The sequence below is a fragment of the Phyllostomus discolor genome, chromosome 14 (assembly GCF_004126475.2).
Source record: "Phyllostomus discolor isolate MPI-MPIP mPhyDis1 chromosome 14, mPhyDis1.pri.v3, whole genome shotgun sequence".
Taxonomy (NCBI): Eukaryota; Metazoa; Chordata; class Mammalia; order Chiroptera; family Phyllostomidae; genus Phyllostomus; species Phyllostomus discolor.
Genome location: NC_040916.2, coordinates 23728646 through 23744684, shown reverse-complemented (window position 1 = coordinate 23744684; position 16039 = coordinate 23728646).

Here is a 16039-nt window from a genome sequence, read left to right as displayed (position 1 = left end):
ATCTAAAGAAACAAACTAACAAAACAACAAGAAAAGCAGGGTCCTAGACACAGAGAGAAGCGAGGAGCCGGCGGTGGCTGGAAAAGGCGAAGGGAACACAGTCAGTAATACGTGATAATTACGCACGGGGCAATCACACGTGAGGTGTAAAAAGGTTGAATCACTATATTGCACAACTGAAACTACTATAACTAACATGATATCATACACCAGCTGCATTTAAGTTGAAAACAAACAAACATACAAATCATGGATGTGCTTGAAAACCGTGACCGTAAAAGGACACAGAGCTGGGCCGGCTGGTGCTCCTGACGCGCCAGCCCTTCGCCCCGCCGTCCTGGTCTAGCGTATCCGCCCTCGGCACCTCACTTTCCCTGACAGTTGCTAACCATAAGCAGTCCCTGGGTTGTTCCTTCCTGAAGAACCTCTGGCTGTAAGGGAGCACTAGAGAATGGACTACACGAGGAACAGGTTCTGTTCTGCGTGTGACTCTGTGCGGGGAAGGGAAACGAGCGCAGGCTTGGTCCAAGAGCTCTGGGGGTCTGGCGTCGGGTCAGGGTTGCCAGGTGTGTGTGTGTGTGTGCGTGTGTGTGTGTGTGTCCCGTGCAACACTCGGGAGGTATTCACTCTAAAAATATTTCTTGTTTACTTGGCTACCCTATATTTTTATTTGCTGAATGTGGCAGTCCTGTTTTTAACTCGGCTACTCGCCAGATTCTTCACCTTAGACAGGCATTTACCTCCAGGGGGTTAAAGGCCATACACTATTTGAAATGCTTAGCATAAGGTCAGGCGTTATGTGCCAACAGAGTTCTCAACAAATATTTAGCCTTGTTATTGATACATACACTAATAAAACCTACTAGTTATTGCAATAAGATCCCATTCCTTGTACTACTAAAACTGCTATTTGTTGTAGGACACAGAGTAATATTGTTCTGAGCCCTTCACAAGTATCATTGCATTCATTTTTTCCAACGGCTCCATGAAGTAGGAACGAGCCTATTCCCCCCTTTCCGGATGAGGTGCAGAGGTTCTGGGTCACCGTGCTGGCTGACGTCATCCCATAGCGCGGGAGACCCCGTCAGACCCAGCTGACCCCTGACCCCGCGCTCTTCGCCACGCCACAGTTGACGCACACTGCAACGAGGCTGGCTCCGTTCATGGACGGCCGTTTCTCGGATTTACGAGGACTGCTCTCCCTGAGCCCCCCTGGAGCCCCCCTGGAGCCCCGGGGGACTGGCTCTGCTGCCCACCTGGTGAATCAGCCATCCATTTTGCACCCAGAGCTGATTTTATAGAAATCTAAATACGCTTTACTAGATTTACATGTTAACACGAAAAGAAAAAAAAAAGTTCCCTGTTTGCCTTTTAGCTGGGGCAGCCCTTGGGTTTACAGGCTCGTTTGAGTGAGTAATTATGCTGGCGATGCCAAGGCCCCCTTTATGGAGCCGTAAATGCATCCTGGACAACTCGGAATAGCACGCGGGCCCCTTCCTTCGAGCCTAGCGGGCAGGCACCATTCAGCTAGACGTGTGCTGGCTCGCCTGCCCCCGCAGGCTCCTCTCTTCCTCTGGAAACCTCCTACGAAACCACGTGAAGGGGGAAAGAGGATCAGATAATTGGGATCTTTAAGATGGTTATTATGAAAAATGTTCTGGAACCAATTCAAATACCAATCAGAAACCACATTGTTCAACTAAATCACTTTCAGATGCCACATAAGATACAAAATGCAATTATTTCCAGTTTAAAAATATAATGTTCCTTTTTAAAAAAAACACAATATTTTATTTTATTATTTAAAAAAAAAAAACCTGCCTTGGCCGGGATTCAAGCCCGTCACAGATGATGTGCAGGCGGGCTTTGTGCGGCTCCCTCCGGGCCCCGGCCCGCGGCCCTCGCTGCAACGCATTTAAAAGTCCCTTAAAATGGATGTGACGGCTGTTTTCTTTGTGTATTACAGAAATATACAGAGTTCAGAGGCTCCATGGCTACACTTCGGGCATGTATGTCATTAAAAGAATGAAAAAAAGATGATGTCCAAACGCTGTATTAAAATCCCATTAGGAACGCTGGGAGGAATTTATGGTCCCAATCTCTTTTATCTGACAGGCGTCAGATTGGGGAGGCCGTTCTCCTTCTGGCCGTTTTTCCTTTCTTTTCTTTCTTTCTCTCTCTCCCCTTCTCTCTCTCTCTCTCCCTTCCTCCTCCCACCCCCTCCTTTCTTTCCCTCCTCCTTGCCTTCCTCCCTTCCTTCCTTCCTTCCTTCCTTCCTTCCTTCCTTCCTTCTCTCTTCCCTTCCTTCCCTCCTCCCTTCCTCTTTTATTCCTTGCAGTTCCTGACTTGGCCACATGTGTCTGGGTGTCATCTTTACCACTGCAAAGGGAAATATTATCGGGTTTCTGTCAATATTTGCTTTTCTTGACTGCCTCCTGCATCAGACGGCCGTGGTGGAGTGTGTGGTGGGGAAGCATGCACCCCTTTCCAGGTGACCTCAAGGACTCATTGAATCCAGGCCTGGTCCTCCGGGCTGTCATCACTGTGATGATGTGACCTGAGGAAGATTTTTGTTACGGCAGCTCCCAGGCGATCCGTCCGACGCCGAGCATGAATTTTAATGGCCCCAGGCCCACTTCTCCAGACTGCGGGCCAGAGGGCACTGGCTTTCGGAGCCAATCTTCCCGAAGCGCCGTGGGACTGAAGGAATGTGTTTGCTCTGTCAGGAGGGGTGTGGATATTCGCCCCCCTCGGGTCTGGAGGGCACGCTGTCACCCTCTGTGGGACGGGAGGGAAATGCCGAACCACTGACTCCTGGAGTATAGAGTTACTTAGAGGCCAACACGGAAAAGTCAGCCCACAGAGGGCTCCCGCGGGGTCTGACGGCGGGAGCAGGAGGAGCCGGAGGGCTGGTTCTGGTCCGGCTCCGTCGCTCACAAGCCGAGTGGCCGTGGGCAAGCTGTGCTATCTCTCGGGGCTCCGTTCCCGTGTGTGCGAGAGGAGCGCAGGCTCTGAGATTCTCCGAGTTTGTGAAACCGGCCCAACAGGAAACAGAGGGGAACATGAATATTACTATGAGATATTGTAACCAAAGACATACAACAGTTTTCTGAAAGATTCTAGTAGTGAGAGAAAGACAAGTAAGTCCACACTTCAGGGAACTCCGACGCACTGATTGTACATGGTGTCCTGTTCACTTCGGTCTAGCAGCCGGGACGCTCGCTAGTGGAGGACAAGGGTGCTACTCATCTCCGACCCTCACCTCTGCGCCAGTTTGCCGAGTGTGGGGATACAGGGGGCACTCACAGTGAGGACGCAGAGGAGGAGGAGGAGAAATCCAAAAGATACGAAGAAGAGTGCATTGTCGCAGAAATTAAGGCAGGAGAGTGTCTGAGGCTGGGCACGCGGCCCACCTGTGTTGAATGTCATGGGTGGGCACGGAGGGAGGCAGCTCAGAAGGCCCTTCTCCGGGGCAGCACGGAGAGGGGGCAGTTACCCCATCGTCGCTTCACCTTGCAACTTCTACCCAAGGACATTAAAGCTCTTGACTGCCTACGATGACCAGAAAGTAGGAAGACAGCACCGCCATTTAAGGTTGAGTAAACTGAACCTGAAGTTCATCTTTTACGAAGTGCTACCCAGTAACAGAAGAGAAGCGCCAGGTCTGTGCTCCTGACCTTTCAGCCCCCAGGCCTTCCACACGACCTCGTGCGCTCTGTGTCCTGCGAACGTGGGAGGGACTGGCTGGGGGAGGGACGGCAGGGTGCGCTGCGGGGCTGGCAGGGTGCACTTCCAGGCCTGGAAGATCGGTGAATGTGCCACCACAGTCTTACTTCTTTCTGCAGCCTTGAACCAAAGGAAAGAATTCCAGCTACGTCGGCAGTAACTAACAAGACAAGGGGACAGACTCATAGACGGAGATCAAGATGACAGCTGGCGGAGGGGTGGGGGGAAGAGACTGAGCAAGAAGGAAAAAGGACTCATGGGCATAGACAACAGTGTGGTGACTGCTAGGGGGGTGGGGGTATAAGGGGACTAAAGAGTAATGGAAAGAAAATACAATGAAGATGCAATAAAATACAAAAAGAGAGAAAAGAATCACAAAAGTTAGCATATTAGAGTTAACAGTAGGCAAGAAATGGAAGACGCGAACACTGGATGGTGGTTATGCTCACGTGATGACCTCGGCACAGCGCTCTGCACCTACAGGAGGGACCGGCTGACGGAAGACTGGCGCAACGGGACCTAACGCTGACTTCAAACCACACACCCAGCCCCCAAACAGAGGAAGAAGATGGTTCTATGCGTTAGATTTGGGGTAATTTAATGTCCATTTTAAACAGTAACAAAATGCATTCTGAGAAGAAAAAAAATGGGAACACTCAGAAAGTGAGGAAATCATGGGCCAGAAGGAGTATGGGTTTGTTTCCGCAGGAAACACTGTGCCAAGAAGATTAGATTACATTTTTGGAGAATAAATTTATACTATTTGTGAGAAAAGGAAAAGTGGATGTTATTTATTAAGAGTTTTATAGGCCATTTGCTTCAGAAATGGCTAAATTTATTTTTAATTTTTGGGGGGAGCTAGTTTTAGTTGGCATAGGGTATGTTCCAAAGGCTGTTTGTAGAAGGACCAAGAAAAGAAAATGTCAAGGTGTTTGGGGCAATATAGTTTACATCTCTTTCTTACACAAATTTCTATTGCTTCTCTGGAAGAAAAAGAAAGTGGAACATTAATGAAATGGGCACTTCAGTCCTTAGTTTGAGAATGTTAGCAAACACTAGAAAAGTATAGAGTTAAGAGACAAAAATATTCGCTGGGTTCTCTGTAAGTTCAGAGGAAACAATTATTCACTCACTTATTCATTAAACACTTATTTGTCCATGAGCACCACTGACCCCATAATAAATGCACCAGGAACATGTAGAAAATAACCACTCTTATTCATGTATGTGTTCTGCACCTGAACGTCCTTATCTGTGAAATGGAGATTATAACAGCTGATTCTGAGGGTCACTGTGAGCATCTGGTGTGACTTCACAAAAGAGCGTAATGCTCGCTCTGTGGTAACGACATCGGTAACGAACGTTACCAGACACCTACTGTGTGCTAGGTACTCTGGCTTTTCTGTGCACACGAATGCACTTGGGACTGACAGTGACCTTCCGGGTGTGGACACTGGGATCCCACGTCACGGATGGAGGGGCTGCGGTTTAAACAGTCTCAGTAACCCGCCCGAGCCTGTGAGCAGCGCAGCTGAAACCCAAACCCAGACAGTCCGCCCGCCCCGCTCACACCTGGCAGCTGGTAGGGTCATTGCTGCAGCCGCCGGGCTGAGTGAAACAGCAGCAGTGGGGATTTAAATTTAGACACCGGGCTCTTAACCATAGAGATTATAAAGAAACGGAATGGAAAATGTTGAAGTACGAAAGTGCTGGAGATTTTTAGGCATGTCTGGGCTGTCAGCTGAGGCCCTGCAACCACTTGTGGACTTGGATCAACTTGGTAGAAAATTCTATTCTGGCACCTATGCAAATTCGCGACCTTCTCTGTAATTTGCGTGAATCCCTCACAGCGTCCTTCCTCACGGTTTTCTCTGCCTTGCTTTGGATTCATCCTGCGTCATCCTAACCCAAAGCCTGCTTTCCCCAAATATGTCATTAGTTAGCAGTGTCACCGAAGGTTACGGGAGAAGTCACATCACAGACGACACAACTAACGTCCCAGCTTTGCCCCCTCCCTGTGCACAGCAGCAAACAGGCTGGGCAAGTGGCCTCGTCCGACCACCTGGTCAACGGGGGCACCAGGGCTCCAGGCGGGACCTTGTCGGCAGGCAGGCCGAGCAAGCCGACGGAAGAGAGGAGAGTGACCTTCTGCCGGCTAGCCGGTCATCTCAAGCCCTGCATTTTCTCTCCACTGATAAAAAAGATAAGAAGTAAAACAGGAATCAGCAAAGCGAATGCAAGCCAATCCTCCAGGTAAATTCCTCTTGAAAAGGCAAAAGGCCAAAGTTAAACACAATAAGTTTCCATTAAAAGTGAGAAGTGTTTCCAGGGCATCCATTTGCATGGATTACAGCGAAAAGATTCCTTGCTGTCTGACTCTTTGCTGGGTTGGGCCAACGAAAAGCCCTGGCAGAAGATTGGAAAGAGGGAGGAGAACGAGGTCGTGCTGCTTGTGACCTCAGTTCCCTCCCTCCTGGGACCCGTGAAGCTGGCTCTGGTGCACAACCGCAACTGGAGGGCGCTGCTCTCCTCAGGGCAGCCTGCTCTGCACGCTCTCACGCGCGCGCACACACACACACACACACACACACACACACGGCTTCCTCCTCCCTTTCCAGTCTCCTGCCGCCGCCTCCTCCCTTGAGACCTGGAGGTGGTCACAGCTCTGCTGCGCTAACGACAGGTTACCACACTGAACGTGCAGTCCCCTTGCCGTCCCACCCACACCGTGTGCTGTGGGTTGACTCACGTCCCCGAAGGGATGTGCAGTCCGAACGTTCAGTGCCCATGAATGTGAGCTTACTGGGAAGGAGGGTTTGGCACATGACGAAGTTAACATGAGGTCATCAGAGTGACCCAGTATGACCCTGTCCTCCGAGAAAGGGGGAGCTTGCAAACAGGGACAAGCCTACGGGGAGAACGCTGTGCACAGAGGAAGGCGGGGATTGGGGCGGATACCTCTACGAGGCAAGGGATGCCACAGAGGGTCAGCAAACCACGGGGACAAGCACGGAATGGATTCTCCCTCAAAGGCCTCAGAAGGAACCAGCCCTGCCAGCACCTTCGTTTTGTTTCGTGTTTGCCATCCTCCCCCGGAGGAAATTTTTTCATTGCTTTCAGAAAGGGAAAAAGAAAGGGAGAGAGAGAGGAAGGGAGGACAGTGGGGAGGGAGGAAGTGGAAGGAGAGAGACAGAGGGACATCAGTGCGAGAAACATCTCGGGATCAAACCCATGACCCTTCGGCCTACGGGACCTAGCCCCAACCGCGGAGCCATGCCAGCCGGGGCCTGGCACCTGGATTTTGGCCTCCTGGCCTCCAGAACCGTGAGCCAGTACATGTCTCCTGTTTAAGCCACACAGTTTGTTGTACAACAGCCCTAGGAAACCAATCCACCATGCAAATAATCCACTCCTTAAAAACCCCTAGAGTTCCCTTAACTAGAGTATGCCACCTGATAGCTATCGGGACCCTGACTGATAAAAATGCCAGTCTACGAGGACATAAATTGTCGGAATAATGTCTACTTAATAGACGAATTTGATTGAGCAGGGAGAGCCGGCTGTGAGCGTTGTTTGAAAATCTCCTCTGTAAAATAGTACGAGGCATCAGAATGGGAGCCGACATTTGTTGACACATTAGTGGAGCAGAGCTAATTAACGTGTTCCTTTTTAGCTGTGCAATGATCGAGTTCCATCTCCAAGTGTGCACTGGCTCTCAAGGGCATTTAGTGGGAACAGAAAAAAAATCTGTGACATACTAAGAAGAAAAATAAAATAGGGGACAAAGAGTTATGGGGTAGGGGCTCCCCAAGAAGGAGACACTGGAACAGAGGTGTAAGTGGAGTAAAGGAGTGAGCCATGTGGAAATCCAGGGGAGAGTGTCCAGGCAGGGGGAGCAGTCGGTCCCCAGACTTTGAGGCTGGGTCGTGTTTGCTGTACTTCGGAAACAGAGCCTACGCCAGCATGGCTGCCGCTGGTTGGGGCTGAACAGGTGAAAATGAGACCAGAGAAGTAACTTCCATTTCCTTCCCTATCCAACCGGGATATTTTAGTTCTCTCTGCTAGGTTGTTGTGAGTGCCTAAAGTTTAAAGACAGTGTTTGCAAAGCGACTAATAGAATGTTTCTCACATAATAAGTACCAATGTTACCCATGGTGGGGTGGGACCACAAACCCTTTTCACATTTTCTCCAGACTCACTTTCCATTCTTATAATAGCCTCAGCCAAAATTCATATAACACAAAAATACCAAGAAATATTTTAAGTCCCAGCCTGATTTCTAATCCAGTGAATTTTCTCAGCTCTGCTAGAGGTAGTTTCTTTAGTTCAAAATTAACATCCAGCCTTTCTCGTGTGCGCCTTTGAGATTCGCATGGCCACGCCTCCATCCCCCCCACCCCAACCCCGGTTTCCACCGTTCCTCTGGATCTTTGTCTTGGCTTGGGCAGTCCTAACCACTGTAACAGACTATAACCAGCTCTTATAGATGTTTAAGGAAGTTTTTCACTTATAAAAAGTAATAAAAGTATTAATTTCCTTTTCAGATTATTTAAATGGATCATAAAACAGCCTCATTTACTAAGCGTACCTTTCCTTGTGTCCCCAATAAGCAGGAAAGGGAGTCGGGTCTGGGGCATTAAAGCATGCGTGCACACTGGTGGTCTGAAAGGTTTACTGTCTTTTCCTGGAGTGATTAATTTAAAGTAGGGCAGGGCTGGCTGAACATTGTTATTCTACTTTAAGTGCATCTGGAAACCCCGAGTAGGAGCCCTCGTTTCATTTTGTTGAAGAAAGAGAAATGCATGTTCATAATTCTTCCCTATCATTAGAGCAGGTCTACGATCGCTCCTTACACCCAGGAGGCAGAGCTCGTAACGCCCCTTTGAACCGGAAGCAGAAGGTGCCGGAGTCGTCAGTGCCTGTGGGTGAGGGCTGGGCTCGGGGGGCAGGGTCGAGGGGGTTCACTGAAGCATGACGCTCCTGCAGTTTGAGGAATGGGGCAGAAACTGAGAATTTACTTAGAAAGGGCAAAATCAGTCTCCAAAAATAAGTTTTAAAAGTTTGACCAATAACGAACATCACAAAACTTAAAATAAATATCATTTTTATTGGTTTCTTGACATAGCACTCTGATTCCTTCACGTATTTTGACGTCATCCTCTTTGCCTTTGCATATTAAGATGATTTGGTAATATCTTGTCCAGAGAGAATAGACAGCCATCTCTCCTTTAGCGAAGTTGAATGAAATATTTGTATTATCCGTAGTTTAGATGAATACAGTTGTGGCTCCATACACAGAAACCACACTCACTGTATTTACTGCTGCTTCCAGTTAGTGCCTGTAAACACAGGAGTCCTGATGATTCTCGTGTCCTCTTTCCTACAGGCCCCGTCGAAGGGGAAGGACTGGACCGTGCGTCTGTGCCGGCGGCGCTGCATTACGGGCCTGCAGGACAGAGTGTCCAGCCGGACCAGGCATCTACAGAAAGCGCACCACTGATGAGAAACTGAGGGCTCACATGACCGAAGCCTGGAGGAGCTTTCTTCAGGCTGGTTTCTGGAATCACACATTTCACACCCCCCACCTCCTCCGCTCTGAGGGCGCTCCCCACACGGGGGCCATAGGACTGGCGCACATTCCCCCGTAACCTCCAGCCCTGCACCTCCCTGCAGTGACAGAAGGGAGAAAGTGCCAGGGGCAGCAGGAGCTGGTCTGGATGGCACTGCTATGCCAGCGTGGCTGGCAATAACTCTGCACCCCTGGAGAGGACTGCAAGCCCCATGATCATAGCCCACTAAACCCACACTGAGTCTACTCCTGATGCAATTCCCCCTTGGCAGGGGCCCCGGGGTCCATGCCTGTCCCACGCCACCCCGCTGCAGGGGAAGTGTGTGGGAGGAAAAGTCAGAATGGAAGGAGACAGTGGTCTTAACCAATAGTGGTTAAAATGTCTTCCTTTTGCAAATTTTACACAAACACATGTGGCCTCCCAGGGCCCTGGATACAGCCCTAGTGGCTGGACAGCCACCTAGAAGCAAAAGTGCCATTAATGTCACCATAAATCTTCCTCCAGGGGGAAGTATAAGAATAGGGGTTTTATTCTCACCCCAGCCCTACCGGAGCACCAGAAAGAGCTAAGTCTACTCAAAGCTAATCCCTCACTGAACTTCGGTCGGCAACACCGTTAGCCCGTGAGCAATGTGGGTTTGAACTACATGGATCCACTTAGACATGACCTTTCTTCAATAAATACTACAAACGTGTTTTTCTTATGATTTTTTTAAGTAACACTTTCTTTTCTCTCACTTACTTTATTGTAAGAATATGGCATGTCATACATATAACATACAAAATATGTGTTAATCAACTGTTATCCGGAAGGTTTCTGGTCAACAGGAGGCTGTTAGTAAAGTTTTCGGAAAATCAAAAATTATATGTGGATTTTCAGTTGCCTGGAACGCCAGTACCTCTAAACTCCACGGTGTTTGAGAGCTAACTGCACTTCCAATGTTCTACTGAAATCAGACATTATCCGCAACTTTGTTCCAGTGGATTATTCCGGAAACTGAACCGGAGGTATTTCCAATGTGATTTTTAGAGTGTATTAAATGATTGAGTTAAAGTAATAATGGGAAGGGTGAAATTAATTTGCTTTATATCCATCTATCTAACGGTAGAATTCTTTTCCATGGAGATTGGATAATATGCTCTCACGGTTTTCCTTTTTTTGTTCCCACTTTTCCCCAGGCTTCATATTTTTTTCTTTTTATACTTTTTTCTTTCATGTTCATTATTCCCTGTTTCCTTCCTAGGACGCAGTGCATCTCAGCAATGGCTGAGCTCTGGGTTCTGCAGAGCTCTGGGTTCAGCAATGGCACAGCTGGGTTCTGGTGAAAACCCCCTTTCTGGCTTTCAAATGGTTTCCTTCTTGCTGTGTCCTTGCACGGCACAGGAAGAGAGAGAGTGACATGGACGTGAGAGAGAAACATCGGCTGGCGGCCCCTCGTGCATGCCCGACTAGGGAGCGAACCCACAACCCACGTATGTGCCCAGACCGGGGATCAAACCTGCAACCTTTTGGTATCTGAGATGACGCTCCAACCAACTGAACCACCTGGCCAGGGCCCAATGTAACATAGTTTTATATTTAAATATCTTTTACTGATTACCCTTTCATATGTCCAAGTAACAAAATTTTTAAAGTTTACATTCTATTTTTTAATAATCTCTACAGCCAAGAACTTCCTGTCTAAATTTGAATTCCTCTTGCTGTCATTTCAGTTCAGTTTAGCAACTGCTATAGAAAAGATAAGTTCTCTGTAACCCTAGAGTTCTAAGAGCTAAAATTATCTTCTGTATTGCCATTGCAGTTATATTCACATGCGAATGATCAAAACCATACATAAACTATAATTACTACACAACAAAAATAAGATAGCATTGGGAATTTCTCAATGTTCTAGGGGGCGGAAGGGTGCACTGTTTTGAATGAGTGCACTGACACAAATATTGAAAATTGTTCCTTTGTCTGCCACCCCAGAGATCAGAACGATGCAGGGCACCAACAGGGGTGGGGACAAATGTCCGTTTCTTTTGTCAGGTGCGAGGCAGGCTCTGGACGGGGCGGGGGAAGGGCTGTGCAGATGTCACTGCAGGCACCTACGGAGCCGTTACTCTGGGAAAGAGTAGAGATGGAACTGGGTTTCTGGAAACTGCTTTTCTGAAAATGTGTGTGTGTGTGTGTGTGTGTGTGTGTGTGTGTAGCTTCTGCACATGTGCGTGTCTTCACGCCACGTGCGTGTGCTGTCCTCCTGGCTGTTAGTTAAACCTGGGAACCTCTTTTGTCCTCAGGTCAAGTGCAGACTTGCCTAAGCGAAGCTGGTGATATCAGAGCCTGGCCCGAGGCTGAGGAGTGTGTAGGGGGAAAAGGAAAGGGAGGAGGAAATAAAGGAGAGGGGAGAGGAGTGGGAACCAGAGGAAAGGGGAGAAGGAGGGAGAAACAGAGATGCCGGGAGGGAAGACAGAGCCGGCTGTGCTGGAAGGGAGCGGCGGCACCGCTCCTCCCTCCCTGCCCGAGCGCAGCCGCAGCTACCCTCAGTGTGCGAGGGAGCCTGCCCAACGCAGGGGTGCTTCGTGGGTCTGGCTCTCGGCACTCGTGCAGTCGATGGTTTTGGGAGACGCCTGGAAATTTCACAAGAGAGCTGAGTTCTCCAAGATTGACGGTTTGACCAAAAGATCAAAGGTTTGGGGCCGTGGGGCTAATTTTCAGAAAGCCTTCCAAATTGTGAAGATTTCCCTCCTTGTTATGGCAGTTAAGACATGAGAAAATAGTAATTCGAGGCCCTCGCAAGCAGCTTTCTTCTTTGTTCGCAATGTTCTAAGAATGTCAGTTTTCTCCAAACCCATGAAAACAAAGTGCGTGGCCAGGATGATTACCCCAAATCACTCCTGCAAGGAGGGAGAAGTACAGAAATAGGCAGCCATTTGTTGGGCTTTCCGGAAAGAGAAAGTTACAGCTATTATTGTCTTCTGATTGACCAGGTTCACAGGCCCCGTTGCTGCGTGTGGGTGGGCAGGAAGGAGGGATGACAGGATCAAGAGTGAGATGAGCAACGGTCAGATGTCGGCGAGGGGGGGGGGAATCTTAACAGTCATTTGACATTCCGAGGGCCCCAGAAACACTTATCAAACCACCAAGATCTGAAAGCCACACGTGAGACCTAGACGAGGAACGTCTGTGATAAACAGACGCTGGTACAGCCTGTTGCTGTTGAAACGTGAGCACTAGCTGCAGCTCTCTTGTTTTTTTTTTTTAGTGTTTATTTAATTCACAGGAGGTAATGTAGATAATCCAAATACTGGTTAGCAATCCCTAATAACTAGGAGACGCTTAACATTTATTTGGGAGTTAAACTCTGGAAGCAAAACCCCATTTTCCCCCCGTATTCCGCACAGCCCCGTCTGGGCTGCTGCGGCGAGCTCGGAGGAGGGGCCCCCAGCGACCTGCAGCTGCTCTGAAGGCCTTCCGGGGCCTTGCTTCCGCAGTGTGGCCTGGGCTCCACCACCAGGCTTCACCACTGGGCCTCACCACCAGGCCGGGGACTTGTGAGGCCAGGAAGTCAGGGCGTGGGCACCTGGATTTAAATGCCATATAATATTTCCTGTTTTTTTTTTTTCCTTCCACTGTATAAGAATGTCTTAATTGAATGTTGTAACTGGAAATGCTCGCTCTCTGCTTGGATCACCTGGAGATCTGCTTCCGGCCCTCCGGGGATCCCCCATGCAGCCCTTCCTCTGCTCATCCTGAGGCCGGGACCTGGAAGCCTGGGAAGCTCCAGGAGCCCAGGAGTTCCTGCCTGGAGTCCTTTCGGCCTCACTCATCCAGTTTAGTCGCCCGGGCCACAGCCAGACCTCCTGGGCCTTGTGAGCAAAGTCATCTTTACCCACATTAATGAAGATCGTAATTCAAATTATTTACGCAGTCTGCTCTGGTGACACAGAGCTCCTTGCCGTCGTAACGGAAGGGGCTTCGTCTTGACTTGCAAAGCACAGTCGGAGGACGGCCGGCCAGTCCCTGCTGCGGGTTCGGGGAATGGAAGAGCAGCAGAATGGGGCAGGTCGGGGAACAGTCATCCCGGCTCCACTCTCTGATCGGCCCCCCCGCAATCCAACCGAGACGGTTTTTCCAGAAGGAGCGAGTGTTCAACCACGGGACATTTGCAGTTTACAGGGAGGTTTCCAAAAGCGACATGTGTTTCTCTTCACGCGCTCCACTCATAATCCCAATGAGGAGCACACTGATGAACCCCAGAGCGTGGTTTCTAGGGAGAGTCTTCTATTATCCTAATTCCATGAACTCGGAGAAATGGGAGGAGCTCATGATTCATTATGGCAAGTTGTGCAAAGCAAAACCTCTGACAGGCTGTGTGTATAAAAAGAAATGGGACGGAGCATCATTTACACTTTTCCGGGAGGAGGGCGGAGCCGGAAGGCAGAGGCTGAACGGGCTGCTTCGGGCCGGCCTTGTGGACACAGGCCACTCAAGCGGGAGAAAACGCTGCGTATCTGCCTGATCTTGCCAGCGCGTGAAGGTATGTGTTTGAACAGCATTTTCGGAGAGAACGGCGGCCACAACTCATCGAAGAGCCTGCGCCTTAAAGGGATGGAACACAGCGGCATTGCGACGCCGGATGAAGCAGAAGAAGGAGCAGGCAGGTACCCGCAGAGGTGACCGGTGTGGCGGTGCTCCTCCGCCTGGAGCCAGCCCGGTCCCCGCCAGCACCGCGCCAGCTCCCACTGCCGTCTCTCTGAGGCCCTCCGCCCCTGTGCCTCATCTGGCCACGTTCTCACGGTGACCAAGGTGGTGAACAAACCAAGCTGGACCACGTGACTCCTCGTGAATTGAAATCTGTCGGAGTTCCCATGCGTTGTGAATCAAATACAGATTTCTCTCAGATCTCGTTTCTTATCATGTCTGTCTCAGTCACGATGCTCCGACGTGACTGACCAATATTCTGTGCCTACACTGCGTTCCTGCCGCCAGGCCTTGGCACTCACTGGGCCCACCACCTGGAGGTCTCCTTCCCCTGGCCCGGACCAGGCTCGCTCCCTCCAGCATCAGGGCCCGATCCCTCCAGGCACCTCATCAGAAGCAGCCTGCAGATTGTTCTCTGCCACATTACCTGGTTTCACTTCTTTGTCATAAGTCTCTCATTAAGTGAAATTATCTTTATTTACCCACAGGCTTACTATCTTCCTTCCCCACTAGAATGGAAACCCTCGGACCAGAAACCTCTTTGCCGTGTTCACTATTGTACTGGCAACATTTGGACATAGATAAAAACATCCTTCCATCTTCTGAATCAAGATTCCAGATGGCCTCCTATTTTGGGAGTAGGTTTGTGATCGGGACCGTGTGAGGTCAAGGGCAGCGCTGCGGGCAGACAGAATCAGGCGTGCCCAAGGGAGAGCTGGGAAGGTTCTGGGCAGGACGACACTGTGGAAAGAGCACGAGCTTGGAAGCAGACCTGAGCTTGGAGCCCAGCCTGCCATTTACGAGCTTTGCGACCTTGGGCAAGGTGCTTGCTTACAAATTCAGTGGGGCTCACGTTCCTCATTTACAAGGAATGCAGAGCAAACAGCATTTATAAATAACTGTGCACAGTGTCGTAAAGGGTAAGTGGCACACTGTGTATAAAGTGACTGGGTCGGGCCTTCCACAGACAGGCTCTGGGTAAGCGGTGAAGTTACTGTGATACACACTACCTGTTACCAGCCAAGAGCTGTGCTTCCTCCTCTCTGGAAAGCAGACCTGTGACTGTGTTCAGGGTGGTGATGCCTAGGCCTAGACGATGAGTCACATTGGATGAAAGCCAATCATAAGTCACCGGGTCCCCATTGTCTAGCCTCCTTTGCACCTCAGTGGGCATAGGACCTGGTTCTGGACGATGAAACTTAGGGGAGGTTGCCTGTGTGTGCATGTGGAGGGGGGGAGGGGAGCTTCTAGGGGTGTTTCTGCTTTTCTGATACAAGGACCAACATCACTGCAGATGACCCTCTTCTTCCTGCCAGGGATGCTGACGCGATGGCTTGTGGTGAAGCAGCCAGCCGACAACCTCGAGAAGAAGACTTGCCGTTTCTGAGCCATTGAACCAATTCTAGCCGCCGCTTATGCGCAGACATCGTGTCGTGCGAAAACAATAACCCTGCGCTTACTGAAGCCGCTGCCACCGGGTGGCCCGCTGCGGAGAGCACTCCTAACTGGTGCGGTGCCTGCGTCTGTTGCACGCAGGTGCCCGAGGACAAGGGGGGTGTTTGAGGGCCACGATGGTGGGGTGTGTTATCTGCACCCAGAGTTAGCTGGTCACCTGGGTTTTTACCAAGTGAAAGCAGGAGTGGATTGCCACTAATTTGAAATCACACTTTAAACATGGTAGAGGTTGAGAGTCTGAATTTTAAAATTTCATTAATTAAATTGGATGCTCAGGATCCCCGCTCCCCCAAACTGGCTGTGTTTTATTGTGGAAAACAATAACATGTGAATTTATTTAGAGCAAAGTTTAAAAAGCAATCTGCTTTTCATTTTTAATATTAACTTCATTTTATTTCCTTTCATAAAAAGCAAATATATTGTTTATATTTTTAGATATTTGAGTAAAGAACAAATAGCAATTACAAAATGCCATATTTTTAAAAACATTTAAGATTTTAAAATGTAAAGTATTTATGAGAAATATGGCTTAAAACTGACATTTAAAAATGTTTTCTTGTCCTATGTACTATGTAAAATATGTCATGCTATAGGGAACATAT